General features: G+C 36.5%; 2 non-coding genes across 2 annotated transcripts; both read left to right on the forward strand.

Moving 5' to 3' along the window:
• Window positions 1-3,399: 3,399 nt before the first annotated feature.
• trnav-cac (transfer RNA valine (anticodon CAC)) lies at window positions 3,400-3,472 on the forward strand. The gene has a single exon. It is a non-coding gene; the product is annotated as a tRNA-Val (tRNA).
• An 18,278-nt stretch (window positions 3,473-21,750) lies between these two features.
• On the forward strand, window positions 21,751-21,823 carry trnav-cac (transfer RNA valine (anticodon CAC)). The gene has a single exon. It is a non-coding gene; the product is annotated as a tRNA-Val (tRNA).
• Window positions 21,824-27,805: the final 5,982 nt, after the last annotated feature.

The raw sequence follows: 27,805 nt of genomic DNA on the forward strand, positions 1-27,805 counted from the left end.
CAAGGCATGCATAAAGAAAATGATATGATAGTTTGACATTCCAGCATAATGACTGCAACAGTTTAGGAAGCAACAGACAGCATGCTCAAAGAATAATACATAAACATAATGAAAAATTGTGCTTTTGTACATTTTTATGATTTAATAATTGTCAGTGTTATCAACAAATCCTAGTGGTTTGGACTAATTCTGTTTTCACTTTTCCAGGTTTTATATCTGCATTTTTATTTATTTCTTTTATTCTAATGCAGAGAAATCAATATAGTATTTTTAATTAGCCTGAAAATGGAGGAACCTGTGGTTGCTATAGCAACAACCAACACTTCCATGCAGAGCCTGGCTCATATATGACTGAAGTAAAGGGAATGAAATAGGTGCTATAACATGCAGAAATTGACCTACATTTTTCTTGTTATAAAGATGACAAACTGTTTTATTTCAGTTTTTGCTAAATTAGAAAAAGAGAAAAAAAAAACAGAAAAATATATTTTCAGTCAGTCTGTACTCCCAGTCTGAGAATATTTTTCCTCTAAATCAGACGTTCCTGAACTTTATTTGTTCAAGATGCGGATCAATTGTTTCTCTAGTCAATGTATTTGAAAATGTGACACTACAGCCACTGTAAAAGTTTATAGAAATGTCAATATCAGCAATTACCATGATACAGTCCAAGCATCAAATAATCATACAGAAATGCTCAAGACTGCAAAAACTCAAAGCAGGAAATATTTTATCTGATATATTTTCTGAGAAAATATATGTGAGAAGATAAGAGCTGCGCTGAACATCAAGGGTTCTTACGATTCTTTAAATGAACAAAACTGACCTTCCATAAAAAATAATGGTAATAAAAAACTTCTCACATATATTCAACATTTCTTGGAAAATGTTGCATTTACACACATTGGCAGAAACGCAGCATTCATACTGGTTATCTGTTTACTTCCAGTTATCTAAATTTCACTCCTGATTATTATTCCTTCTGTAAAGACTAAAAAGCACCTAATGTAGTAAATAGCAGCTAGTTTAGGTTATGTAGCCAAAACAAATCACTCTTGTAATTCTTTTCAATAAACTTGAATCCATATGAAGCCTGAATTGTTTTCGTCTCCCTTCAGTTTCTTTATAGTATCTGAGACACACAGTCTGTGCAAAGTGTCCTCTGACCCCGGTCATTACAACTCACAGTCTTAGAAGTAAAACAGAACAACAATAGTTTGCAAGGTCAGCAAAACCTTCATTATTTTGAAGAACAGGCTTTTTATTTTCAAAAAGTGGCCAGACTAAGGGTTTGTTTTGATTAAATCCTAAAATCTATGTGGCCAGCTACAGTGGGCAGGAGAGCAAAGAGTCTGGGGAGGTCAGGTGAAGGTTTTACCACATAATACTTTTTATTTTCTCTCACAAAAACATAGAGATAGGACAAAAAGATACAAAAAGATAGATGCAAGACAAAAACATTTAAATATTAACTAGTAAACTGACATCTTTTATAAGATATTTGTATTTGGGCCTAATCTATATTTCAATAAACCAAGATAAATTATTAAATTAACTGCTAGAAGAATCAAAAAAGGTAAAGCAAACATGAAACTGGTTAAAAGGTAAAATATTAGAAGATGTAAAACTTGCTTTGACATTCTAGTGCAGTAATGATGGTAAACATGCAGTCACAGCTACAATCAAATGGTTTCCCTCCATGCAAAGAGCAATTTCAGTTTTTTGGTAGAGATATCCAGAAGACTTGTAGGAGTAATAATGCAGCAAAAGAGGCTGAAATGATCACACTTTTCAGATTTTTTTTAAACTAAAAATCTAAAATATGTTTTCTACCCATTCACAATTATGTTCTGCTTTGAGTAGATGAAAAACATTCATGTCTGTTTGCAACGAGACATGATGTGATGAAATTCAAGTGGCACTCTGCTGCTCAAATAAACTCTGAAATAAATAGCTGAAATATTTATTTTACCTAAAATGAATTGAAAATCAACATATTTTAAGCCTGGATCAAAGAAAATAGATTAAAAAAAACTTACTTCCTGTCTCATTACACCTTTCAGGAGACATGCACACTGACAAAGTTTCCCTTTAGGGACTTGGCAGGGTTTGGAAAGTAAGTAAGTAGATGACCAGCCTGGTGATGTTAAGGACAATCTGACCCACACAGGGCAACGATGAGAGGACAACATCTTACCTAATTAAATCAGAAGTCTCCATCAGGGCAAATAAACCACGGGGTTACAGGATGATGGAGCAGATCTGCTTCTGCTCGATGCCTAGAGGTGACAGAGAAATGCTTATGCTGATTTTCAAGCCGGAAAGTTACAGAACCAAAAAGATGAGCTGTCATCCGAGAGGACAGCAGCCATGTTTTTGAATCTTATCTGCAATATGAGGTTGTTTGTCTCAAAGACAGACTAAAATTTTGTGAGACTTTTCAAAAACTGCAGTTTGAGTTTTATTTGCTTTTTACTCTGGTAAAAAGTGATGCTAACTCAGTCAGTTAGCATCACTGACTGACTGAGTTCTTACAGAGTAAAATCTTAGCTGGTTTATTTGTCTTTCTTCACCAATGTGCAGACTTTGCAGTGAAAGTGGGTGATGTGCAGCGCTGCCCTCCAGCACCTCATGACGGAGTCCTGTGTAGTCATGAGAGTCTGGAGGGCAACACTGTACAGTAAATACTTTTTGTAATTAGGAAAATGTGTTAAGTAAGTGATGCTACATGTCTGATGTTCATCTGGAGTCTGATCACTTCAGTTGGTCTAAGAGGAAATACTTAGCAACACTCCAAGACGTGCACGTGTGAATACTTCCATAAGAAAATCCAGTGAATTAACTGCACATATTGTTTTGTTTCACAAACTTCAAAAGTTACTTGAAGAGAGCCAAGTTTTTTGCAAATTTAGAAAAAAAAATTTATATTTTTAGGATAGAGTAGGCAGACCTTGTCTATGTACAAGATAATTAAGCTTGCAAATTGTGGAGTCAGGGTGAAATCTGTCATCTTCAATAAATTTTTTGATCACAGGCTTACTTTATGGACTGAACAGACACCAATTTACATTTTGAACTGTAAATTTTATTATAGGAACCATTTTTATTTGTAAGTATTGATTTTATTTTTGAACCATTTTTAATTTTTAGGTGTTGATTTTATTTTTGAAACCTTATTTATTTTGAAGTGTTGATTTTATTTTTGAACCCCTATTTATTTTGAAGTGTTGATTGTGTGTAAGACCTTAGACATGAATTGCCCCCATATGGGGTTTGAACCAATGACCTCAGCATTACCAGCACGGTGCTCTAACCTGCTGAGCTAACTCACCTACCTTACAAACTGTTGAGTTTCCATGGATTTAAGAAGAACTGACATGATCTTACCACAAAGCATGAGTTTCTGTAGTGTAGTGGTTATCACGTTTGCTTCACACGCAAAAGGTCTCTGGTTCGAAACCAGACAGAAACAGATTTTGCATGTTCTATTCATCACAGGTGTTTACTAAAGGCCAACAAGGGTTCTGTGGTGTCATGGTCTGAACTCTGAATCCAGGCATCTGAGTGCAAACCTCAGTTGAAATTTTCATGCGTTGCATCTCACATCATCAACTTTGGAACCTCAAACTGAAACAAAGCAGAGAAGTTCAGTTCCTGTAGTGTAGTGGTTATCACATTTGCTTTACACGCTAAAGGTCTCTGGTTTGAAACCAGACAGAAATGGTTTTGTAGGTTAAGCATCTCTTGGGGTGCAGTGAGACAACAAGAGCCTTCCTCTTTGGTGATGGTTCATTTGCCAATCGGCTTCTTTGAAATCGAAGCTACTTTACTTCAATTACCAATTGGCAGTTCAATGGCATAATGCACATGTGTCAAACTCAAGGTCATCTTTGCATAAAGTCTATAATGTCTGCCCATGTGACTTGTTTTTATTATTTGTTTGCTTACCTTTAAACACTGATTTAAATAAGTAATTTTACATCCATGGAAACTCAAATGTAATATTTAAAACTTCAATGCATAAAATCAATTATTTAACATTATGAAGTGTTGTTTAATGTATTTTTATACATTTATGCTAGGGCTGCCCAAGTCTAGTTTTCCAGAGCTATTCTGCAACTTTAGATGCATTCCTTCTCTAACACACCTGGACCATTGAATCATTATAAGCCTCTTCAGACCTGAATGAGGGAAGTCAACCTTTTGTCTGGGTGTGTTTTAGCAGGGATGCCCTCCTGATCTGTACCGTCAATGTGGCCCGTTGAGGGGGGCCAATATGCTGAAGTGGCCCTCAGTGAAATTGAGTTTGACACCCCTGCCATAGATGGAACTTTGAATATTATGTAACAAAGATTTGGGGAAGTTGCATCCTTCCTCAGGTCTGGGGATTGCTGTAGAAACAATACATTTATATTTACTTTGATCAGACGGAGAATCTTTATGAATAACTTGAATGACCCCAGTTTGTATAAACGTGCTATAGCTGCAGTAATAAAACATTTGTATGACTTTACACTTTTCATGTCAGTTTTATTTAGCAATCATAGTACTCAGCATCTCTTAGTAAGCATGCTCCAGTCTCTGGACCAATAAAAGCTTAGAAACACATCAAAACTGACTGGTGTCCCTCACAGTACTTAGCAAAACAGAAAGTACTGACACAGATCATGAAAGAGAAAATACGTGAACTCAAACCCAACAGAGAGGCAGGGAAAGGCAGGGAAACAGAGAAATACCACGAGTCGTTGCCTTTTTTCAACTTACTCCTGTTGGTATTCAGTGCCTGCCCTGTTTGCTACTGTCTTTAGAAACAGCAAAATCAATATGGCTGCCGCTCTGACCCTGCAGCAAGAGGAAGCCATCAGTGGCCTTACACAACAGGTTCAGGATGGGCACAGATTGCCTCAGACAAAAGAAGCTTTTTGCAGGGATGTGTTTTGGTTCAGTGCTCTGAAAGAGATTCACTCAGTGGTCTTACTGCCTCACTTTTGTATAATATCATAAGGGCATGCAGCCGTACGCCACAGAAGAGAGGAAGTTAAAAAAAAATAAGAATACGAGTTCAAAAACTGTAAATAAACTTCTTACAAAAACGTGGAAAATATGGGTTTTGCTGATTGTTTGCCAAGTTTTCCATGGCTGTAATGCTATTATTATACCCTGATTTACAAATTTTACAACTTTGTCACCTTTAAATTGGAAATTTGTACAGAATTTACCAAAGACTTTGTGATAACAAATAGAATCAATCAAACATAAATTCCTCTTCTTTTTATGAATCCATCAACATGTTGTTCCTTTTCTTTTTATTTTTTTTCTGTCCAGTTTGCCCACCAGTTGACATTTTATCAAACATGTCACATTATAATAATATAAATGCCATTGTTACATTATATTGCTGGTTATGAAACAGTGGTAACATTTTTTTTAACTAACTTATTACTCTAATCTCTCATTACAAATCTGCAGCTAAAATGCAACTTACAAAAAGTTTTCTCAATGCGTATCATCAGTATGGTCACATATTCAAGGCTGTGTCACTTTTCTTTTCTAAAACCAGCCAACATTATTTATATCAGCCATTAAGCACCAGAAAAGTTCAGAATATATATTTTTTATGGTTGGCATTTATTATGTCAGCTCTTTTGGGTGGAAACTGAAAGACACAAGACTTTCTCAGAGGTAAAACAAAACTGTACTGACAGTTTCCACTTGGGGAGTTCAAACGGGTCTCACACAGCACAAGTAGCAAAGCTGAACATTATTCACAGCCAAACAATCTTGTTTAATTCAAATCTATTCTTTCCGATCAATAAAACAAAATCTGTTTGCTAACTGTGTTTGTCAGTTTAACAAATACATATATTTTTAGAAATATACAACCGCTGCCCTTAATAAAAGTAGACAAGGGCTTAAATGTTTTATTATGAATAGTTTTGCTCTTAATGAGTGTGTAAATAAAACAAATGAACTGATGAGAACCTCTAAATGCACTTAACTATAGGATTTTCTTTTATAAAAAGTGAAAAGGGCTGGTAGTAAAAGACACTTCAGGGAACCGAGTTTGGATGTATATACCATCTGCTTCCTATGACATCTGACAGAACCAGATAAATATAGTCCTCTGACAAACTCTACTGTTTTTATTTCCAAGACAGCTAACAGCAGACATGCTAAAACCAGCAAACACAAAACAAGAGTGGCTCAAAGATCCCGATGGAACCTTGGGTTTATTTTTTATAGCATGCCTTCCAAACAAAGCGCTCCACATCTGAGGTACTGAGAGGGTTTGAGTCCATCATGTGCCACTTCTGTGCATGTAGAGAGGAGGGGGAAAAAATGAGGACGATGATGACTTGAGTGAATCGGCTGTAACTGATGGATCCCTTGGCCTGAGGGTGTATCTGCTTGGATGTGAGTGTGTGTACGTGTGTCTCAGAAAGTGCACTCTGATTCTAGGCAGACTAAATCATTGTAATGTAGCTTTTAAGCCAGGAGAACTCTGTGGGAGAGGACACTTACAGTAGAGAAAGTCATCTGAAGGCAAATTGCTTCTCTGTGCTTTCTCTCATTTAAATGTTGCGGGGATGGAAGGTGTTGTTTCTTTATGCTTTAATGTCAGCCAGATATCACCAGCAGCTGGAGATCAAGTTATTCATTACTACAATAAATCCTTGAAGGATTTCTATTGAGGACCAGCTCGCATTCTCTTCCAGCAATAAGTGGAGTTGTTTAAAGAAAATATGAATTTCAGAAGGAATTTGAGAACAGTAACAAGAGCAGAATTTACTTCAGTAAACCGGGGAAAAAGCTCTTTTATTTCCAGGCCTGTATTTGATGTAGTTTAGAAAAAACCTCCCATGTGTCCATGCAACACTAAGGCATAACAATCTCCCCAAGGTGGTATTTGGGATGGGGCGGGGGAAGAAATAAAGAAAGGAAGAAAGAGAAAGAATTTTTCTGAACTTTTCTGACCTTATTTCTTTCAAAAGAAAGAAAGAAAGAAAGAAAGAAAGAAAGGAGTTCAAATTTGTGTGCAAAATAAAAAAAAACAAGCTCCACGTATATATTGGTTGCACAGACAAACACACAGTTGGTTGAAATGCAAATTGTTTTCCTATAATGTGCTTCCATGACTGTGAAAATTGCGGTTCTTCACATCGGTAAAATGCTTCAAATTAATACATCCAAGCAACAGAAAATCACCAAAAGATTGTAAAGGGAAGAAAACCAGTTCTGTGTCGCAAGTTATTCTTTTATCATTCAGCCAAAGCAAAGATCAAAATCCGCTTTTTGCTTTGTAGCCGCTGCAATTTTGAATTCGTAATTTAAGGTAAATTATTCACTCCCAGTGATTTGTTCACTTTATAGCGAGAAACTATTAAAAAACTGCTTTCTTACAAGGTCTTGCAGCTTTGCTGTCCACTAGATTAGCCATCAGCACTTATTCTGTTGTGCACAAATAATTGCTAACGTCATAGTTTCCACCCACACATTTATGCAACATGGATTTATCTGAAGAGGATTAAGAAGTACATTTCAAGCCTCAAACATTTTTCTTCTTACCTGTATTCATCAAGCTGTTGAGTTTTTCAACCACTTTGGAGAAAGAAAGAAGGAAACTGATGTAAACGACAGGCATGTTCCTTTTAACTCGTTAAAAGGAACTGTTGTATTTTGTTTTCTCTCGTTAAGTGATTGGTCAGAGGTAAATATGTATTGAGTGCTGAAAAGAACATTTTTTCAAAAATATTTACAGTTATGTTTAACAGCTTTAAGAATTATCAAATGGATATGTCACATTTTTGTGCATGAAATGTTAGATTTTTTTCATACATGTATGAATGTATTGAGTTATATGCAGACAAATTGCTAACAAGTTGGCAATGCTGCAGCAAAGCAATAAAAATGTCCCTGTTAGAACCACAACAGAGAGTGAAACCTGGTTACATCAGACAAAGCAGTACATTACCTTTTTAAGTCATAACAGCAAAAGTTGGACAGCTAAAGATGTTTTATCCCACCTAAATAGCATTTTTAAACAGAAAGTAAAATATATCTTTTTATATTTTGCTTTATGTGGCACCAGAACAAAAAACTGTCTAAACCTGATCAAACGGATGATTCTAATCAACTAGATGAACTGAAGGAAGGATGACATCAAGACAATCTTGTAAGTTTGTCTCAGTGAAAAAATATGAATATGACATGCAATTTTAAAAAAAATCAAAAAGATTTAAGCAGCAACTCTAATGCACATACAACAATATTGCAGGAGAAACAAACATAAAAGAACACAAAACTTTCTGATTCACAAACACTTTTAAAATTCTTGTTAATATAATTTACCTGTGATGGACTGACGACCCGTCTGAGGCGCGATGAGCTCCACCCTGCATCAGATAATGGATGGATGAATAAAATTATTATGCAGATGTTATTAGATATAATTCACTTTCCCATTCACCAGCTGGGCGAGACAAACAAACACATACAATGATGAGTAAATGGCAACTCAGACCAACAGGAAAAAAGGAAAGTAAGCTGTAAGATTTTTATTTGGAGATCACAGAAAAAGTTTACATATGACTTGCCTTTTCACCATCTTTAATTAAATTGTTTATTTTTGCAATTTCCACCCTTTAATGTCGCTTATCTAATAGAAAACAAAAACACAATGTTCAAATTAATTCTAAATTTTCCAATTTTCTCCTTTTACTTAAAAAAATCTCAATTACTTCAATATTTTCACATCATCTTGAGCAGAACTCGAGCTGAAATGCAGCCTTCCTCTAGGGGTTGAATTTTAATGTGTTGGTAATGTGTTGGTATGAAACTCATCCCAAAGAAAAATTATTAAATTATTCAAATTTCTCCCTAAGAACCCATTTAACCCAAAAAAGCCTATTTGAAGAAAGGCAAAACATCCTTAGGAATATTAAAAACACATTTTCTTTCCGATAATTTGTGATCCAATTAGATTTAGCTTTTTCACATATATAATTGAAGCTAAATGAGCTCCATGTCAGCCAAGCTTTAACCAGCCTGTTGCAATAAAAGGTACATAATTTAAGTTAAAGCTACTGACTAAATAAAGTTACAAACTGTGTGTTGTCAACAATATATTTGCTAAATTCTTGTCCACCACTCTAGATGAAATATATAAAACAGTGAGTTCTCACCGTCTGATTACCCTGAACTAAACATGTTCTGCAGTGCCTGATAGCACATGAGGACAGCATCAGGCCTTAGCAGCACATTTCTAAGCCAGAGCCTTACACTGAAGGTGTTTTACACCTAACAGGTTGGTGGCCTCAGTTCAAATGGGGACCAAAATTGTGCATGCAGTTCGGTGAAAACAAACAAATTAAACCTTTTGATTTTCTTTTCACCCCGCAAACTTTAAATCTCTGAACAAGACACTGAGCGCAACTTCCTGCTTCACAAAATGTAAGCGAAACTGGAGTGGAGTGAGATTTCAGCAGTTTCAATATTTGATAGAAGACAAGGAGCCATTTCTGCCGTTAGCTTTAGACTTTCATGTTTATTTTGGTTGTATTTACCCAGAATGCATTGTGCTATAGTCCACTTCCTGCTTTTGCAGTGGTCCCACTTGCATTCACATAGAGTTCACTTGAACTGAACCAAAACCTGGGTTTTTTTAGGCAGCGTTTGGTCCACATCAGAGATCAATTTTGTAATCACACCTCCCCAAACGAACTGAACTAAACAGGGCTGGTTCACTTGGCTCACTCACCCTGAAAGTGAGCGAAAAAGTTAAAGAACATCTGAACATGTTAAAGACACTCAGAGCTACAGACTGCTATGGGAAGTTTAGGCTTGATTTGTTCAGTATTCCTGCATGACGTTATATTCATTGTAATATTACTAAAATCACACTTTCTAAGGAACTCGAGAAGGCTTTGAATGCAGGTCCAGTTGCACTGTACACAAAATGAAGTATAATGAAAACACAACTCAGTTTAGTTTCATTTATATAACATTAATCCACAAACAATTGCCCCATATATTGAGAATGTAAAGGTTAATTTGGCTAATAGGGAGGACTTTTTCTGTACTGCAGGCGTCTGATAGAAACCTTTTGTAACACTGTTTGGAAGCTGCATAATGAAGTGATTTGTACTGTAACTGCTGTGCAAAGACCAGTTCAAAGACTAAGTGGGAACCTGCTGAGCTCCACATGAATACTGTATCAGTTGCTATGGAATTAATAATATGCTGTAGTTCCTTTCACAGAAAAACCTTTAATGGCATTGTGCAAGCTGCTTATTATAATTAGCTGCACATTGCCTTTCTGCTCAGAGTGCCGTTGAGCTGCTGTGGAGTTTTAAGGCAGTGATGGAGAGCTTTGTTGTTTACAGCTTTTCATGTGCTCTGAATTCAAACAGCAATAAACTTCTATAAAGGGTGTATATCAATGGCCTGGCAACAACAAATAAATGCTTGCTGGCTGTCACAATCTGAAATGTGACTGAAAATGAGAGAAGAAGCTGAATTCTTTAAAGAAAAGCTACGACGTAAATTAGTAATAACAACAATCCACTTTCACAGACTTCAGACTATTTCAGTTGATTTGCTATGCTGTCAAAGGAGCTGAGCTGGTTGTGTTGTAAAACCTCGTAGTTAAGCAGAAAGAGTTAGAAAGGACATTGTCAAATCTTATAATTTATGAAAGTTGTTTCTTACAATTTCTTTATAGGATCATATAATCATAGTTTAGGATCTATTCTGCTGTTTTATGCCGTACTATAATCTGCTATACAGTATTAATCTCAATTAAAAAAACAATTAGCAAACAGCTCGTGAGGGTTGAGATTTGTAGCATGTTGCCTTGTCCTCAAGTAACGTTTTTCTGCTCTTTGAACCGTTCTAACTGTGAGTGAAACCAACCAGAGGAAAAATAGTCTGACAAACTTCATCCAGGTATTTAAAACTGAAGTTGATCAAGTGTTAGATCAAATTGCTTGGCTTATTCTCCAAATCTAAAAACAAATACCTGTTGGATTCCCACAAACAAGAACAATTCAGACTAAATATTCTAGCATAAAGCAGCTTAGCCCAGAATAAAATACAGCTGGAGCTAAGCTTTTTGACTGGGCAGCTGACCCAGATTCAAATCCCAACCTGATTCCAGTGAGGCACGCGGCCTTTCATCCAGTCATCCATTTTAGCAGTTTACTGCTTAAAAAAAAAAAAAAGGCAACAAGAGACTCAAAAAGCTGTCAAATGCATTTTTGTCACTTTTTAGAAATTAATGCAACATATTCTTATTTTCCAAACCTAAACATAAAACACACCTTAAGCGATTAACATTTCTTTACATCATCTTAGTTTTACTACTGTGCATTTCCACCATGAAACCAACACAAGGACTTAGGGAATCATTTGATTCAGTGTTTTACATTGACCTCTGATCCTGAGGTCAGGATCTATAAAGTTTGTATGTCTGTTATTCTCAGAACAAGAAGCTGAGGTTCTAAATTGATCCACCATGCCAGGTTTCACTCTAATACAGGATTTCATTTTTGCAAAGTTTTAAGTTTTGCATCAGCAGGATTTTTATAACTATTTTAGTACATATTCAAAGTGACATTCTAACTACTGACATGGGGATGAGAGGGCACTGAGGAACATGGGAAATAAAGCCAGCTTTATATGGCTTTCTAACCTGCAATCAGATTTTAAATGTCATCTAAAGCAAAACAAAAACTTATTTGATCTTATCAGACAGCTTCAGGATTATTTTTATAATAGTATCTCTCATGCTTGTAGAGTTACATCACTTTTTAAAGTTGTTTTCAAACAACACACTAACAGATTTAGACTTCTTTTCTTTGACCAAGTTGGAAATCTATGGTACAGAAAAAGTTAATCTTCGTTCAAGGGAACTGTGTTCTGTTACCTATTGCATTGTGGGTAAACACAACCCAAACAAAGGTGTACCAAGACAGCTGGAAAAATTGCATAAGACAAGACAAGGTAAAGGCTGTGATAGAAATTTTGTCAGATAAAATATCACAGTTAGGTCGAGTTTCACACAGAAATTCATGGTACCATGAAGTGTGCCAGTTTTCTTTCTCTAAAAAGCTGTGCTAGTTTCACACCAGATGTAAGGAAACTGACACCTTCCAAATATTTCCAGGAAATCTTTTAACAAAAATCTTTGGAATCATGAAGTGTTTTTTTTTTTTTTGTTGGTAAATGTGAGATCAGTTTTTGAGTTTTTTTTAGTCATCTGTGTTTTTGTTTTGTTTTTTGCCATTGAACTCTCTCAAATGTTATTTTTACCTGCTGTCTTACATCACTTGAATGGAGGGAAGTGAGGCCTGCAGAGCTGAATGAATCATCGATGCTCTCCCGGAGTCATTTTGGTTTCCTACTGACTCCTGTGAAGGGTCAACCCTGTTCCATATTTTCTCCATTTGTGGAAAGTGGCTCTCACTGTGGGTCACTGGAGTGCCACAGGTGTTGAAATTGCTTTTTTAACGGTTCCCAGTAGCAGATAAATGTCCAACTTCAAAAGGTTTTCATTTGATCACATTTATTACACAAAACATTTATGTTCAGTTTTCAGCCCAGCTGAATACAGTTGAATAAATGGGAGTCAGAGGCTTTGCCTACATGCTCTATATGCGTTTATATCTGTGTTTCACAACTTTTCAGAAGAATCTTTGTCTATTCCTCATCAACGATACACTTCCAAATTTCTCCTGGTTTTACAGTTTCTGTCTCCATTTTGTCATCTACATGTTGTCCTTATTTCCTCCCTTTGCGTATTCCACAAACTAGAAAAGTCATGTCATTGGTACTGCTTGGCACCACCTTTGTGTACCCCATTTTCAAATCTACTTTTTAGCATTCACAAGTAATTTTCACTGTAGCTGCTTGGAAATAACTTAATTCAGACTCCAAGTGGTGTATAATTCTGAATCTCAGAATGCAATTACCACAGGGCCATCCTTGTTATTTCTCCTCCACGGAAAAGCTTTTCTCTGAAATGAGAAGACTGGATGATATGAGGAGCCATAAAATGTCTTGTGTATCACGTATTAGAAGCAGAATTCGCTGAATGGACCCGTAACTTGGACAAGAGAGGGATGAATGAGTGTTAAAATGTATTCAGTATGTGAGACTGCTTTTCCTAGAGATGTTGCAAACTTGTTTTTTTTACTGAGGAGGAAAATCAATGTTGAATTTTGGGGATTTGATTGTATAGAGTATACTTCATTAAGAGTGACATAAAAAGATACATTTTGCAGCAATTATTTTTGCAGAAATCGTTTTAACTGTTATTAAAATCATTTCTCAAAGCAAAAACTGCTCTGTTTACCTGTCTCCATGGGGATTATGTTCTTCTTTTTTTAAGTAAAAGATTGTTGTTTCAGCAAATAAAATAATGTTATTCTGTCTAGTGTAGTACTGAGGTTTTCAGAGTGATAAATAGTGTCTGTGCTCATAAAGTTGGAACGGTTTACACATCAAGCATAATCAGATATTATATATTGGTGACATAAACATGAATGTTTCCTAATATGTTTGCAAAAACCCGAAAGCAGGATGAAACAGAAACACTGCTGCTGGTTTAAAAGGAGGCAGGTTAAGTCACTGAAGGTAGAGCTGACTCTCATTTACTGTAATTCATCCTGGAGACCTGATTGTCCATGCAGTTCTGCAGCCCACCTGCAGTGGTCATTGGATAAAAAGAAAAAAGAAAGAATGATAGGACTTTATACTGTCCTTATACTTAATTTGATTATTTTTGCCAAACAATCAGATGCAGATTATGGTTAACTGTTGCCGTCAAGCGAGAAGCTCTTGGGTTCAAATCCTAGCATGGAGTTTGATTGCTCTCCCTGTAAATTGGTTTTCTATGGTTAGTTTTGCTTTCAGCAAACCCTCTTGAATCTATCCAACTCTGAAAACTTTTTCAGTTAATAGCTTTGACCTTTATACTTGACAGAAGCCATTGTTGTTTGATAATGACATCAATCTTGCAAAGCTGTTGAAGTACCCAGCATCATGAAAACAAACTACATCTGCTGCACAGATTTAAAATCAGTGTTAAATTTATTTCACTTAACGTGCTTGATTAAGTAGCTTCTAGCAAATGTTACAAATGATAGGGAGGCTGTCTGTCGACATGCCGAAAGAAAATGATGAGGATTTAGTTCAGCGAGGTCACAAAAGGTTCACAACAAAAGATAAAAGATGTTTTTGAGAATTTTGTGGAAGCTGGAACATTCAAACAGTATTCAACAATGGGTTGTTTTTTTTTATCCACTTCTCCAACAATTTTCTGTGGCTTCCATTAATCTTTGCTTGAATTGTGTTGTGTGAATAAGAATAGATCTGTCCAAAGTGGGCAGTATTCATGTTCATACGTTTTGTTTAATGACACAGGGGTGAAAGCTGGCAGGCAGCAATCCTGTTGCTTCAGAGTATCAGCATTGAAATGAATTCAGTTCTCTGAGGACGTTTTCCTTTCAATTTCAGCCTCTGTGTAGAAAAACAAGAGTTAGAATTGAAGCGGCGAAACCAGCCATGCATTGATGTTTTAGACATTTTTAATTCACTTTGTTTTAAAAGTAGTAATTACCATAGACTACAGTTTTAGTCGTTTCTGTGATCTCTGCTTTATGCCACTAACATATTTTTCACGACTGCAGGATGTGTCTTTCAACATGGTCGTTTAAGAAATTAGAGGCTACTCACTGCATCAGCTAAATAACTTTTTTGTATTATTATTTACCTGTTATTGAGTGTTCTTTTTATCCTACATCATTTTTAATGAACAACTTGAAAAATTGACAAACAATGATCAAATTGCATCATTCAGGATTGGCGCTCCATACATTTATTTATATACAGTGATAAAATTACTTATCATCTCTTTGCTATAGTTCCATTTTATACTGTTCTGCCAAATGCATATATATTCTTTTAAAATGGACACTTTTAATCAGACAAAATCTGTCAGAGAAATGATGATTATTTGTGTAATTGATTCAGTCGGTGGTCAGGTTTGCTGGCCTGATCTAGTGTCCAACGTCATGACAGAGTTTGCTGTTGATTCTCCAATGATGTTGTTCAGTAGTGGACTGTTTCACTGAGATGACAGAAGCTCTAAAATGCAATCACTCTCCTGAAGTATGGAGGGAATACAAGACCTGAGTGCCTTCACGCTTAATTTCTTCCTATGAAGGGCAAACTTGACAGTAGTGGTCAGCATTAATCAATCACAGAGCACAAACGGATCGATCCAGGATGGCGCGGCTCCGTAGACATCGCACCTAAAGGAAAATGGATCAGCTGTCAGAGGTTAAATGTGTGGCCTTCTCCTTCAGTCTCTCATAATTATTAAAATCATTAAGTAAGTATATTTGCAGCAGTCCTTCACAGGTCTGGAGTGACTGGTACTTCAGACTCCATTACACTTTTGGGTTTTTCTGCATCATTTCTCAAAAACTGATAGATGAAGCAAATAAGCTGTCAAAAAATCTCTTGTTGTTCCTAATAACTGTCTAATTTTTTAAAGTAGTTATATACAGTTTCCAGCTACTTTATAAGCTACGCAATTATTGTTTATTAACACAGATAGTAAATTAGCCAATCACATAGCAGCTGCTCAATACATTCATACTTCTAGACAAGTTAAAGAAACTTGCTGGAGTTCAAACTAAGAATCCAGACTGGCAAGAAAAGAAAGTAAGATAACCTTGAGTGATGCATGGTTGTTTTGATCAGAGGATCTGGTCTGAGTATTTCAAAAACTGCAATTTCTAAGCACAACCTTTTGTAAGTTTTCCACAGAATCCACACACAAAACACGCTTTGTTAAAGTCAGAGGAGAATGGGCAGAGTGGTACGAGAAAATGGAGAAATTGCAGTAGTTAAAATAACCAGGTGTTACACCGACGCATGTTTAACACCTTCTCTAAATGCACAAAATGACGATGTGTTAAGAGCAGCACAATATGATGCTTCACCATTCCTTACTGGTGATGCATCATGAATCTGCAATTGACAGATTTGCAGCAATTACATGGTATAGCATTATGTCTCATGATATCTAATTTAGATTTAGCTTTTTGCTCATTTTTCATTCACATTCCCATTTATGTGTTATAGACTACAATGCGACATTTACCATCCAATTACCTCTGCACCACTATAGTATTTCATCCTTTCTTCATAATCATATCCTTCAGTAAAAGGTTCATTCTTTGAGTTTGTTATGCTAGTATTATGTTCAGAATGTGACATGTTTTTTTTGTTTTTTTCCCCCAAAGAAATAAATTGCATGCTCAGAGTTTGATGCACTTCAGTAGCCGGAAAAAATATATTTGAGCCCCTACAAAGAGGAAAAAGGAATTATATTATTGTAAGGTGTTACATTGGACACTCCACAGTTGAATAAAATCAGCTACATTCCCCCTAAAAATGTACTTTTTACACTTTTTATCATAAATTATTGAGCAAGAATTTGTCTTAAAGTTCAACAGAAACTGAACTTGGCAGTTGCTTTCCATCCATTCATAATAAGCAAGATGCCAATCCAGAATCACTTACATTTTAGCGGAAGAGATCATTATTTTAATTCACTTTGAAACTTGCAGAGTTTGTCCTATCTTTTCTATTTTTGTCTCAACCCTTCATCTCAGGTCAGTCTCAGCAGAGACCCGTTCACTTCCTGCCTGTCTGTCCTGCATTGTCAGAGACTTCAGTGATTATTAAAAGCCTCTTTTCCATCTGACAGTCACTGACAGCCATCAGGATTTTCCAAACAGCTGCACAGTTCAATGTAAGAGTTTTGCTTTTACTTTAACCTTAGAACTTCAATGCATGCTGAGGAAAAAACTCTGACATTCAGTTCAAGTGTTTAAGACAAGAGACATCTTTAAAAACTAAAGGCCACTGGCCGTCAAGGACACAGGTCATCTGTTTTAACCACATGCTGCATATCTTCCTTTTTTTTAGTGTACAGATATTGAGTTACATAAAGGACTCCCTTGAACATTGTTTGTGCATTCTTTTGTATGATTGCAAACACTTCTAGAAATGAAATGATGCAGTTTTCATTAAGATTTTTTTTTAGAAAGGACAAATACAAAGATCAGTTTTGAAAAAAATATCTTACATGGACAAGGTCTTAAAGTCTTGATCATCGTGTGTAGCTATACGAATGTAATATAACAAGATCTGGTGGCACTAAATCTCTAAACGTTTAAAAAGCACTAAATTTATTGTTGGAAAATAATCTCAGCAAATGATATCCAGTAGATGCATTCATGTGAATTGTAATCGTAAGCTACCCCATGCCCCAAATGTACTGTAGATCTGGGTCTGACACCATATTGTATGAGCATAAAAAATAATTTGAAGTAAGAAAGGAAGTTGTTTTTAAGATTTTATAAAATTTCACTTTGTTCCTTTAACAATCACTGGAAGCGCAAAAAAAAAAAAAAATCATATTTGGGAAAACCAGGAAACTAAGAGATGTTTCTGCATATCACTCAGCTTTCTCTTAAAAAAGCGTCACTTCAGGAGTGGAAAAAGCTAAAAAAAAATCTCCCTTGTAGGAGCCTCCTTGTCTTTCTGTGGACAGACCTATTCATATTGTCACCAGGAGTTCTTCTTCAGGAGATAAGGCTTCTCGCGCTCCTCCAACAGGGCCTCCATATCAGCAGATTCAAAACTCAATCAGCCCTGCAGACGGCCAGAAATACCTGGGGAGAAAGAGGAAATCACTACCTCGCATGGTTTCCTCTCTTTTTTTAAAGGATTTCATCTGATCTGTATCACTTCCTTTAACCGTGAAAATATGTTTCAGGAAGTCAGTGCTGCAGCAGTCTTTTCCTCAGGCCTTTCTGGCCTGAATAGATGTAATGAGGGAGCTTTGCTTGGATCACATGGTGACTTACAAAATAGATCAGCTCAGCTTAGTTATTTTTGCTTTGTCTCATCTACTCTAGAAAATAATTAATATCAAAGATAAAAGAAAAGGGAATCACAGCATCCATTTTTACTTTCAAGTCATTCCATATTCACATTTACATACACACATAAATTATCGAGCGCCAGGGTGAATGAAACTAGTCACTTTCGCAGGAACTCAGAATTTCTCAAATACTATTCAAGTCTCTAATTTCCCTCCAGGTGCATAATGATTAATTTCCAGACTTTTCTAATCTGCTCTGATGCTGCAGATGTGCTCAGATCTTTGCCATCGGTCAGGATTGTTCCACGCAGAGCCAGAGGAGGTAACAATCAAACCGCTGTGGTTCAGAATATTAATAGGAAAGCTGCTTCCATATGCCTTACTTTTCTTTTAATTTCTAATCCACCACCAAAGGAGAAGTGCTAAAAACATTATTTGGGAATGTAAGCATCAAGTGTGTGTGTGTGTGTGTGTTTTTGCGTGTGAAAAGCAGCATTTGGTGTTGGCTGTGTTTGCAGTTGCAGTGAAATGCACAGACTGCAACACAGAGACAGCGACATTAGAATCTGGTGAAACTAATCCTTTTACAGTGTCTGGAAATGTGTCTCCTCTTGCAAGCTGTAACCTTGATTCTGCTGAGGCTGAGTCGCCACGCTTACAAAATCTGTGTTTCTTAGCCTTCCCTCTGTTTCTCCTGCCTTCTTTTGTCCTTTAATTTTATCTACAGTTGACACATGGTTCCTGTCTCTGGGATTCCTTATCAATGGCTGACCAGAGCCCCACCCTCTCACACCCCCCAGTCGTGGCCACACGAGCGAGCGCGGATCGCTTGCTGCTGCACACACGCAGGTGTGCACACACAGTGTGAGAGGATGTGGTGGGAGTATACACACTATTTTGTGCTCTAAAGGTTTGAGCGAAATCCCAGCTCAACTCCACCCCTCGTTTCACAGCATGAAGGGGCAAAAGAAAGGCTCATGTTTGAATTATTCACAGCACGTGATTTCCTGACTAAAGTGACCAGCAGAACACTTGATAGCAGCAAAAAGATACTCAAGCAAGAAAGAAAAAATGATGTTGATTGTCAGTGCACACAAGAAAAACACACATTACTGGCAAGTGCTTATACCAGGTTGATCTGTTGTCTTTCTTGTGTGGGACTGAAAATTGTGGATCGTATGGAGCAAATTGAACAGCAGCATCCTTAGATGAGGCTTCTACTGCTATGCTTCAGTGATGTTTGTGTATTCTTCACACAATGCTGGATACCCATTCATGTTAGGTGTGGAGATGGCTAAAGGACCAAAATGATTTGAACATGACAGCTACAGCCGGAATGAAAACAAATCAAACTGGTTCAAGAGCAAAAGTGAAAAGATAAATGACATGGCAGTAACACATAAATGGTGTATTTATATAGTTAATATTTAAAAAAAAATTATAGTTTCCTGATAAGACATGTAGATATGTACACCCTAATATTTGCTCTTTGTCCTCTTTGTGCAAGTTTCATTAACATGGTGGTTATTAGAGCTTTAGTTATAAAAGCAGAGGTAAAATATGCAAAACATACAAAAACTTATTGTGTAGAATGTAAATAAAGGAAGAACAAATTATCCCAAAACTGAGTGAATTTTAAGTGCCTTTAAATTGGTTTATTTAGGGCTCAGTAACATAGTGACTGTTTTCCAGTTAGATCATGATGCTGAACCCTTAATTTAATACTTACTGTAAATATTTTTTCTGTTTGTTCTGCCAAAATAAAACTCAGGATGCCTGATTTAAAAATGAAAACTAACTGACAGTGATGGTGTGGCTGTGTTTGTATTGTGCAAATACACAACAAAGACCAACAAAGAAAGCTAATAATTCAATAAAACTGCCATCAAATGAATGGCCATGTGAGTGCTTTAAACAAGTCAAAATAACGGTGTCGAAGCAAATAGAGGAAATTCTCAATATCAAACCTCTATAGGATACTTTTCATAGGCATGACACGTTGCTGTGGTGTCTTTTCTGTAAATACAGTGACAGGGTTGAGGGTGAAACTTTATTAGGATGTATGTCACATGTGTCAAACTCAAGGCCCGTGGGCCACATGTGGCCCGCCAAGTCATTTTATGTGGCCTGCCCCAGCATTTTATAGGCCGATGATTGACTTAAAATAGGTTTTGAGCACGAATTGACTACAAACTACATCTCCCACAATGCATTCCAATTGTTACCAGCAAAACATTACGGCTTCTCGCCACTAGAGAGCAGCAGAGTCACCTCAAGCTGCTTATTGATTTTCCCAGCGAATAAAACTGAGACGTCGACAAGCTAACATCAAAACGTCCAAGAAAAGAAAAATCGATTTACAAGTAAGACTGTGAATGAAGATGTGTGAGTTGGTGTCAGGGCGGCAGGTGGCGCTAGACTTTTTTTGGTATCTGTTATCTTGATAGACAACATAAAAATAAAAAAAAAATAATGAAAAAAAAATCGGTCATGTACTATTTTTATCCGTGAAATTACAATCATATTCGCTTCTCCGTAACGGACAGATGATGTTACGTCTGCATCTCCTCCAGAGCGCCGCTCTCCTGGGTAACGAGCACCAAGAAGGCTCCATTTGTTAAATCCGCTGGATGAGTTACTTCCAGCGGTTTCTTTCTAATTCCGCAGTGGTTGAGCAGCGGACTGCGCATGTTACAGTCTAATTAACTTTTGCATCGTCATTTATTTCCTCAAGATAAACTACCGGCTCCTCACAGAGATTAACACAACATTGCATTCTCTTTAGTTTTCTCTGGTCTGTAATGGCGACTTGAATTTAACGCGTCATTTCAACAAAAGGTTTGTAATGCGCTTCCTAACCATTTTTTATTTGTTAAAAGATGTTGTTATGGACTGAACAGACAGAAACAGTTATACATTTTGAAGTGTTGATTTTATTTTTGAACCCTTATTTATTTTTGAACCATTTTTTAATTGTGAAGTGTTGATTTTATTTTTGAACCATTTTTTAATTGTGAAGTGTTGATTTTATTTTTGAACCCTTATTTATTGTAAAGTGTTGCTTTTGAACCATTTTTTAATTGTGAAGTGTTGATTTTATTTTTGAAACCTTTATTTTGAAGTGTTGATTGTGTGAAAGACCTTAGACATGAATTGCCCCATATGGGGTTTGAACCGCTGACCTCAGCATTACCAGCATGGTGCTCTAACCTGCTGAGCTAACTCACCTACCTTAGAAAATGTTGAGTTTCCATGGCTTTAAGAAGAACTGACATGATCTTACCACAATGAATATTTGATAAAAAGTGCTTATATTCTAATGTTTTTCAAAACAACATACATAATATTTTATTTTCCAGAGATTTTGTATTTTTAAGTGTTGATATTATTTTTGAATCATTTTTAATTTTCAAGTGTTGATATTATTTTTGAACCATTTTTAATTTTCAAGTGTTGATTGTATTTCACAGATATTTTTTTATTTTAATATGTTAATTTTATTTTTGAACCATCTTTTATTTGTAAGTATTGATTTTATTTTTTTAGCCATTTAGCCAAGTCTCTGTAGAACCATTTGTCTCTGCTAATGACATCTTCAATACAATTTTTTGATCCCAGGCTTAGTTTATGGACTGTAATGCGAAATTAGGCACAATTATAAGTCTGACAGTTTGTTCACCAAGTTACTGTGCTCTCTGAGAGGATCTGTAAGTATTTGACATTGTTCCATGCTCGTTATTAGTCTCTAACAAAATGTGGCTCATCTACCAGGACCACTGTCAAGAGCATGAGTTTCTGTAGTGTAGTGGTTATCACGTTTGCTTCACACGCAAAAGGTCTCTGGTTCGAAACCAGACAGAAACAGATTTTTGCATGTTCTATTCATCACAGGTGTTTACTAAAGGCCAACAAGGGTTCTGTGGTGTCATGGTCTGTACTCTGAATCCAGGCATCTGAGTGCAAACCTCAGTTAAAATTTTCATGCGTTGCATCTCACATCATCAACTTTGGAACCTCAAACTGAAACAAACAAGTAGTTCAGTTCCTGTAGTGTAGTGGTTATCATGTTTGCTTTACATGCAATAGGTCTCTGGTTCGAAACCAGACAGAAACAGATTTTTGCATGTTCTATTCATCACAGGTGTTTACTAAAGGTCAACAAGGGTTCTGTGATGTCATGGTCTGTACTCTGAATCCAGGCATCTGAGTGCAAACCTCAGTTAAAATTTTCATGCGTTGCATCTCACATCATCAACTTTGGAACCTCAAACTGAAACAAACAAGAAGTTCAGTTCCTGTAGTGTAGTGGTTATCATGTTTGCTTTACATGCAATAGGTCTCTGGTTCAAAACCAGACAGAAACAGTTTTTGTAGGTTATGCATCTCTTGGGGTGCAATGAGACAACAAGAGCCTTCCTCTTTTGTGATGGTTCATTTGCCAATCGACTTCCATGTCGGCTTCTTTGAAATCGAAGCTACTTTACTTCAATTACCAATTGGCAGTTCTATGGCGTAATGCACATGTGTCAAACTCGTGGCCCCCCAGCATTTTATAGGCCATGGAAACTCAAATGCAATATATAAAACTTCAATACATAAACTCAGTTATTTAACAATATGAGGTGGTGTTTAATTTATTTTTAACATTGTATTTTCATATATTTATGCTAGGGCTGCCCAAGTCTAGTTTTCCAGAGCTACCATCTGCAACTTTAGATGCATTCCTTCTCTAACACACCTGGACCATTGACTCATTATAAGCCTCTACAGACCTGAATGAGGGAAGTCAACCTTTTGTCTGGGGTGTTTTAGCAGGGATGCCCTCCTGATTTGTACCGTCAATGTGGCCCGTTGAGGGGGGCCAATATGCTGAAGTGGCCCTCTGTGAAATTGAGTTTGACACCCCTGATGTATGTAAATTAACCAGAAATCTATTTTTCATCACCTTATTTCGTTAAGGTGATTTATCGTCAAACTGAACTGACCCATTTAAACCAATGACGCTTTTGACTCCGTTTACTGCTTTCAGTGACAGTTTTTGCATGTAGAAACCTGCCTCTCAAAGGCTTCTTCCCGGTTTCCAGGCGTGTGATGGCGGCCTATTATAACTTCTTTTCGATGTGCTGACTTCAGATAAGCTTTACTCCAGGCTTGCAGTGATGAATGTTGGAGCAAATGACAAATGACAAGTAGGGTAGCCCTTGTACGAGCTGAGTCAGGGAACCGACCAGTCTCATCCCAAATGATGACATTTCATTTTGACTGGTGCTTTTTTGTACATTATAGTAGCTGCTGAGGTAATTATCAATACGTCTTGTTGTCACTTTCTTCCCTCTCCGTCTTCCCTGTCTATCCCTCTGTGCTATTTTCAGTTTCCCCTAAATCCATCCTCCGTAGAGCTCATCTGCTTTTGCCCGCTTCCTTTTTCCCTCTTTGTATCCCATCGTTCTGTCATCCCTGACTCACCACAGCACATATCGGTGGATACCTAATGATAATGGACTTTGCTCCCTGATGTGGGAATTCTGCAATCAGCCACTCTGCATGGCACGTCTTTGATGGCCTTAATTTTCTCAGACTTGAATGCCCCTCAAGATCATCAGCAGCGAGGAGACGGAGCACACAAACAAGCGCCGCTAACAAAGAAATGGTGATTAATTCTGCCAGAGACGACGCTCCGCTTTGATGCAGCGGTGATTCAATCAGCCACGGCAAATACTCTGCATGTAGAATAAATCCTCCTTATGACCTCCCAATCTTGATTTCGCTCTCATATCAATGCTGATTTCACAAAGATACAGACAGCAATAAAACATAGTTTTCCCACCAAAGCATGACTCAATTATGAGATGTTTCTGCGAGATTTCTTTTCTCCTAAGCTTCATCCTTTGAATGTGTCTGGAGCAAATAAGTTTTGATGACTCATACACTTTCCTACATGGACAGAGAATTAATTTATCAAGCAATGATATTTCAGAAGTAGTAGTTCATCCTTGGTGCGTGAAGATGAAGCATTTAGTCATTTTGAAGAGCTAATTATGTACTTAATAAATGGCAAAGTAAACAAACTAATGATGCTACCACTCATGGAAAATATTCCACTCCCACAAACATGATTTCAATCATCATTTTTTCCCCCTTTAAATTTCAATAACTGAAAGAAACCCCAGCCTGTCACGCTCTGGTACAGGACCAAACATTTTCTCCTTGGATCTCTGAAAGCCGTCGTCATTATACAACTGCTATCAAACATAAAAAACATGTCATACTTTTTTAATTTGTCACCATCACTTCTGATGGCCTCTACAGACAGGCTGTATTTGGTATGCTTCCCTTATGGCTATGATAGGAAATAAGATATTAGAGTTTTAAAGAAGATGCTCTTTTCCTGAGAACCTATTCTGTGACTCAGTAAAACAAACTTTGAGGCTGGATGAGTTGTAATTGGAAAAAAAAAATCACTTTTTCTTTGTTGATCTGTAGTAACCTATGGTTAATCAGATTTAGAGGGAGAAAAAAACAGATTTAAAAAAATGTTATTCTGTTTTTCAGATGTATATCAGAAAATTTACATTTTTGAATACTTTATTCAGATTTGTTTACATGGTAATACTTTGTGGTAATATTTGTTGATATTGAGAGAATGGCTACATGTAAGACTGCAAGAAAAGTATGTTTATTTTTCACTCAATAATGACTTTTTTTTAAAACTAAGGATAATTAATCATGAAGCATAAATAATAATGGCAAATTTGGGTTGCTGTGAAGTTAGGTCTGACTTTTTGTAATATTTCTGGAAAATTAATGTTTAAAGTCATTTAAAACTTTTGTTAACGTATTTTTATTTTGTAACGTGGTTTGATATGACATGCTGTCAATTATGGGTATATAAATAAACAAAATTGAATTTTTATTTAACCAAGAACATTATAGCTGGAAATGAAACGTGTCAAATAATAAAATGATGGAAGACTAACTTTTTTGGGGGGGGGTTACGTTTATTTTAGAAATGGCATGCCAAATATTATTTATGCCCTTCTTAATGATTAATGGTAAATCTTTATTTGCGTGAAGCCAATCAAGCCAGTCTTGCCAGCCTTGTTGGCTCAGAACTTGTTGACATCTGTGGCTTCACAATATTGTCTAAACTGACGTCTTCCTAACTAAACACTGTGTTTAATGATCTCTTGTTGACCGAAAACAATGTAAATCTAACCTAAGAGAGGCCGCTGTGAACTGCTGACCAAAACAAAACGATTCTGTATTTATATATTGCAAATGACCAACAAATCTTTGACTTTTATGAACACATAAAGACTCATATTGCCACCTTCCTAAAATAATTGCCTAAGTAATTTTTTTCCAAAAGTGATTTTGAACCCTGTTTTATTGCCAAAATATGATTTAGTCAAAAAATAATATTTTTTTGCCACCATTGACAAAAAACTCCCTGGGTCATTATTTTAAATAGGTGATGATATTGATTATTTAGCGTACATTTTAAGCCTGTGGGTTGAATGTTGCTTCTGAAGCACTCTGCATAAAACTCTTATACTGTGTATCTTTCCCCAGCCACTGCAGAGCAGCGCCTGCATCAAAGCCAGCTGTCTTATGTAAATCTTCCAGCCCAGTCTTGGAAGAATCTGGTCCGCTTGACCAGTCTGACCGTGTGATCCAACCTGAATCTGTGGCTGTCTGGACAGAGAGAAGGCAGATTTCTTTCCCATGAATCGTTGTCATGTTCTGCCTTTAATCTCCTTCATCATTCCCCGTCGCTAGCAGACACGTCACTGGCAGAAAATAACGATTGACGTACAATCAACCTTGGGAGGAAGCAGAGAGATATTTGTAGTACCACTGAGAAGAAATGGCAGCTAATCAGAGGCATCTGCTGCTCTCTGGGTGCCAGCATCATCTAAACACGACATTAGCCAAGCGCTTGATGAGTAAAAATATATTTTGCACATGGTCATTTTTTGGCTTGTACTTTTCAGTATTATCTGTCTATTTTATCAAGTGTTGCTTTTGTTTTTGCTGCCAGCCATCAAATCTCAAAACCAAAGCCAGAAGCCTAAGGCAGAATGTTATTTCTCACTGAGACACTAAAAACACATGTCCATGTTTTCACAATGCAGTTCTCGTTGGATTGTTTGTGACTTGGGAGCCATTGGTGACCACTATTCTCCTCCCTCTCACTTCATTCCCAGAGAAAAAAAAACACTTATAAGATCTCAGCTGAGAATGTTGGAAGACAGAAAAGAGAAAAGTGAGATAATCTTTCAAAAAATCTTCAGGGGTGGCTTATCATATTATTTCCTTGGAGGATTAAAGGGAAAAGGTTAAAAATACACCTGAAACATATGCAATATTTTATTCCACTGTTTGTTTATGATAGAAAATGAGACATTTCTCTTTGTAATAGAAGCATTTCTTTTTACATTTATATCTCATTAAAACGTTGCATGTTAAAAATTATTTATATAGTTCTTAGATCTTGGGGGAAAAAAATCTTCACTGCCATGGCAGCGATCAAACTCTTTTTAGAATCGCTGACCAGCTATTTCCATTTTTCCACTGGTGTTTTGACAATTTATGTTTTTCTAATGAGCTTCAAGTCTTTGAGGTTGAAAGTCCTCCTTGCCATTACCCTAATATTTAGCTCCATCCACATATTTCTATTGGATACAAGTCGGATTGTAAATTCTTAATATGACTTCCAGCAAGAAGAAACACATTGGAAAATGAAAAGATTACTCTAAATGTAGATCTGACAACTGTACAATTCAATACTTATATCCCAAATTTGAGCAGAGAGCCCCAATTTCAGAATTAATTATATAAAATCCCTATATATGATATTTTTTATTACCTCTGGATTATAAATTCACATTTTCATGTATGAAAGAATATTTGTTCTGTAAACTATTGAGATTTACATCAGAATTTGACTAATAAAAATAGATGTGCTTTTTCTGGGACCATGTTGCTATCAGACTGATGGATCATTTTCTCTTACATGCAACATCCAACTCTTCCTGTACCAGCAGCAGCACAAAGCAGGAGCCTGCACCAACATTTACGTAATTTAATTAATCAAAACTGCAAAGCTTGAAACGTTATAACCTTGTGTGTGGGTTGTGTGTCTTCCAGATTTGAATTTGCAATAAAACACGAATGAAACCATTGTGGAAAGCTAATTTATCTTGCACAGATAAATGCCTAATATCACTGTTTGTATGTAAAAAAAAATGCAATTAATTGCTCTTAAAAAAATTAACACATAAAAATCTATGTGACAATCAAAAAAACAATCAACATTAAAGCATTATTGTGCCAGCCCTTATAAAAACAGATTTTGTGGCTCAGTTAATAAAATGACGAAAAGTGGAAAAAATACCCAATTAAAAAACTAACAAAATCCTACAAAGCTCTGTGATAGACTGGCGACCTGTACAGGGTGTAACCCGCCTCTAGCCCAATGACCACTGGAGCTAGGCACCAGCCCCCCGAGCAAGAGTAAGAGATTATTGTTAAATAAAACTAAACAAAGGTGTCTAAAAGTCTGACATTACCAGCAGAGACAAAAATAGCACCAGAAAAACTCATTTTGGCCCCAAGTTACAGTGGATATGTTTTGCTTAATGACCTAATGATTCATCAAGTCTTGCTGCAGTGTCACATCGCAGAGCACAGATGGTGGTAAGGAGAAAACAGTGTCTTCCCCACAGTTTTATGTTTTAATCTGGTAGGAAACCAATTACGCTTGACAGATTTAATATTACAAGATTGAGCAGGACTGAGACACAATGTAACTGCTCCCTGTGCATTCTGACATGCCACATTTGT

Source organism: Poecilia mexicana, unplaced genomic scaffold (genome assembly GCF_051168715.1).
Source record: "Poecilia mexicana isolate PSO_F unplaced genomic scaffold, ASM5116871v1 scaffold_9, whole genome shotgun sequence".
NCBI classification, from domain to species: Eukaryota; Metazoa; Chordata; class Actinopteri; order Cyprinodontiformes; family Poeciliidae; genus Poecilia; species Poecilia mexicana.